The sequence below is a fragment of the Triticum dicoccoides genome, chromosome 3B (genome assembly GCF_002162155.2).
Source record: "Triticum dicoccoides isolate Atlit2015 ecotype Zavitan chromosome 3B, WEW_v2.0, whole genome shotgun sequence".
NCBI classification, from domain to species: domain Eukaryota; kingdom Viridiplantae; phylum Streptophyta; class Magnoliopsida; order Poales; family Poaceae; genus Triticum; species Triticum dicoccoides.
In genome coordinates this window covers 60,669,468-60,673,183 of record NC_041385.1, presented here as the reverse complement: position 1 = coordinate 60,673,183, position 3,716 = coordinate 60,669,468, and positions in this window count along the sequence as shown.

Here is a 3,716-nt window from a genome sequence, read left to right as displayed (position 1 = left end):
CCGCTTCCCTCTCCATGGCCCCCAACACCCGACTACCGTCACACGCCCCGTTCATTCCCACGAGCAATCCCCCTTCCCCCTTCCTTCTACTCCATCGATGGTGCTCCTCCTCCTTGCTCCTCCCTGGCGACGTCCTGCTCCGCCGCGGCAGCCAGATCCAGTCGGCGACCTCCTGCCGCACTGCTGCTCCTACTGGCTGACCGCTGTGGGCCCATGCTGCCAGATCCCGTTGAGCAGCCACACTGTGCGATGGTAGGACTGCTCCCCTGCGCGGCGGCCACAAGAGGTTGAGGTGCCGCCCGTCGACGAGCAGGACGCCCCCCCAATCCGTTCGGTCGAGGGGGCACGAGCACTGCAGTTTGCTCCACCCCTCACATGCATCTTCCCCTCACCTCGTTCTTCTCATGGAAGATCGATCATCAGTACTGGCAGGATTACGAAGACAAAAAACTAGCTGATGCATTTGCCGTCAAAAACTGCAGTTTGGCAGCTCGCCCTCTTGCATTATGGATTCGGCAACGGGTTCACATGCTGGTTCTCCCTCACATGCGCGCAATTCTTTTTCTCTTCATTTTTGGGTTCATTGGAGCCACTGTGCAGTTAGACCGGCTATTCGGCACGCTGTGCAGTGCTGTTCAGCAGGGCCTGAAATACCTGCATGTGCTTCATCGCAGCGATACACACATGGCCAGAAGGGACAAATGAGGTGTTGTCATGGGTGGAAGCCGATGCTGTGACCATGCAGTCCACAACGCGATATGTAAAAATGTGTAGCGTGCAAACAAAAAATGCAATCCACTCGCCTCGTTCCCGCAGTATGTATTTCATTACTAAACACAAAAGAGTATATATGCAGTGTGCTATGGGGAAACTGAGGAAAATGCAGTGCACTCCGGTCTTTAAAAAAGTCTACTCTGAAGGGCTTTCAGGAACACTTCATTTGGAAAAATATATATTTACAAAACGCTTACGTTGTGTGCGTTGGAGAAGTTTATAAAATATTAAAAAGAGTAGTGCCATTCACTTTCAAGAGTGATTGTGGTTCACTTTGAAGCGTGTTGTGGTTCATTCCAAAGGAAAAAATCGCAAATGAAGTGCAGAAAAAATGATGCGCAAATGACAAAAAAATATTGCAGTTCACTTCGTGATAGTGTTGCGGTTCCCTTACGCGTGACGTGAAGCGCGATCACTTGCTCATCTCGGAAAATTTACCGCCGACAAAAAAAACATGAAGTTCACTTGCTCGTCTGCTGCAGAGCGGTTTTCTGTATGGAGCAGTGCACTTTTCTGTCTGATGAAGTTCACTCGTCGATTTGGGTGTCGCAAAAAATAGAGTGCCCGCGTTTCGGTAAATTCAAAATTGCTCTTAAACCGTAAGGAATTAGAGAGAGTGTTCTACATGAAAAAGTTGTGCCTCGTTGATATCTTTTCAATGGCGTATAATTTGAATCATTCCGGCTAGCGGTTTGTAAAAATTTCATGAAAAACGGCAACTGCCACTCGTCGTCCGCCGCACCATTTTCAAAATTAACTTAAAATCGTAAGGAATCTAAAAAATATTTCAACATATGAAAGTTGCGCCTTGTCTTTATCTTTCCAATGGCGTATCAGACGCGTTGTTTTGATAAACGGTTAAAAAACTGGATTGAAAAAAATACCAAAAATTTTAAAAAAAATTCAAAAACACAATTCCGCGATTTAGCAAATTTGAGACTGCTCTTAAACCGTAACGAATTAGAGAAAATCATAGATATTAAAAAGATGCGCCTCGATGATATCTTTCCAACGCTATATCATTTGCTTCATTCCGACGAGCAGATTAGAAGAAAACGCGAAAAAATGCTCGCTGGCATTCGTCGTGAGCCGCACAATTTTCGAAACTGATCTTAAACTATGATGAATCTGGAAAAGTGTTCAACATGACGAAGTTGCCTCTAATCCATAGCTTCTCATCGGTATATTATACACGTTGTTGCGATAAATGGCTAGAAAACTAGAGCAAAAATAGTACCAGAAAAACACAGTGTGATGTTTTTTTCGACACGAAGTTCACTCGCCTGAGTACTGCATCACTCTTGGTTCAAACAATGACGTGCACTTGTGTTGAACGTGCAGTGTGGAATTGTTATCAGAATAGTTATTCTGCTAATATTAGCAGAATAGACCGGTTGTATATATATATATATATATATATATATATATATATATATATATATATATTGTGTGTGTGTGTGTGTGTAATGGGTCCACTAGTCAGATGGGTCCCAGTTGGAAAATTGTGGTAAGTGGGCCCAAGTTGTCAGCTTCTAGTAAGTGGGTCCTGGCTGTCAGGGTCATATTCTTCATGTTTCAATTCGACAGTAAATAAATAATCAGTATTTGAATTGGCACCAACAAAAAACACATATAATAATACTTCAAATAACAACCAGATTCAGTATGGAGCTCCTGCTCTACAAATAACACATAATACAATGGCTGAATCTGGAGCTCATGCTCTACAAATAACACATAATACAATGGCTGAATCTGGAGCTCATGCTCTACAAATAACACATAATACAATGGCGCTCCTACACTACCAACTACCAACTGTAGTAACTAATACTATACTTTACAACCACTACATGATGGAGCCCGTGCTCTACCAACTGTGCTATATTCTTCACGATGGAGCTCCTTTGATAGCATTACAAACTAGGCACCTGATCCTGTCATGAACAACATGCAATGAATCAGCAAAGAAGAATCTCAAAACTGGAGCCAATATATTATGAAGAGACAACTCAAAAAAGACAAGTTATCTAGAGTGATAACATAAATTCAAGTAGTACAATGATTTTATTATCCAGCTATTCAAAACAAGATACTTATTCATACAAGACAGGTGACTCGCGAAAATAGAGCATTCAACTCATAGCTCGCAGAGTGTCAATATTTTGTTCTTATAAGCTTATTCTTATGCCTGAAGCAAGTAAGGAAATCTGACCAAATACGCAACACCTCCATAAACTAAAACATCATGACTGGCCTGGGGTTCTAATTCTGCTTTTTTCTTGTGGGCCATGATTATGATGATATAGCCTAATAAACTATATGCCAAAATGTAAAGAAGATAAATATGGTGATACAACAAAACCATGATTATCTTCTAATGTGAAACCCAGGAATTAAAGTGATGAAATTAGTATATGACATGAGTTGATAACAAATGTTAGAACAACCACCAGATTACGAAAGTACACACCCACCATTTTGATAAAATAGCCCTTAACAGATCCAACAAATGTGTATATTAGATTTACTAGAAATCAGTTAGTGGATTAAGCAACTATAAACGAAGCACTATAGGTTTGCATCACTCAGGGCAGTGCAAGCCTGATCAACTATAATTTAGCCTTGTCTGGTTGGTGATACGTCTCCAACGTATCTATAATTTTTTATTGTTCCATGCTATTATATTACCCGTTTTGGATGCTTATGGGCTTTACTACACACTTTTATATCATTTTTGGGACTAACCTACTAACCGGAGGGCCAGCCCAAATTGCTGTTTTTTTTGCCTATTTCAGTATATCGAAGGAAAGGGATATCAAACGGAGTCCAAACGGAATGAAACCTTCATGAGCGATCTTTTTGGAACAAACACAATCCAGGAGACTTGGAGTGGACGTCAAGAAGCAGCCGAGGAGGCCACAAGGGTGGCCTGCGTGCCC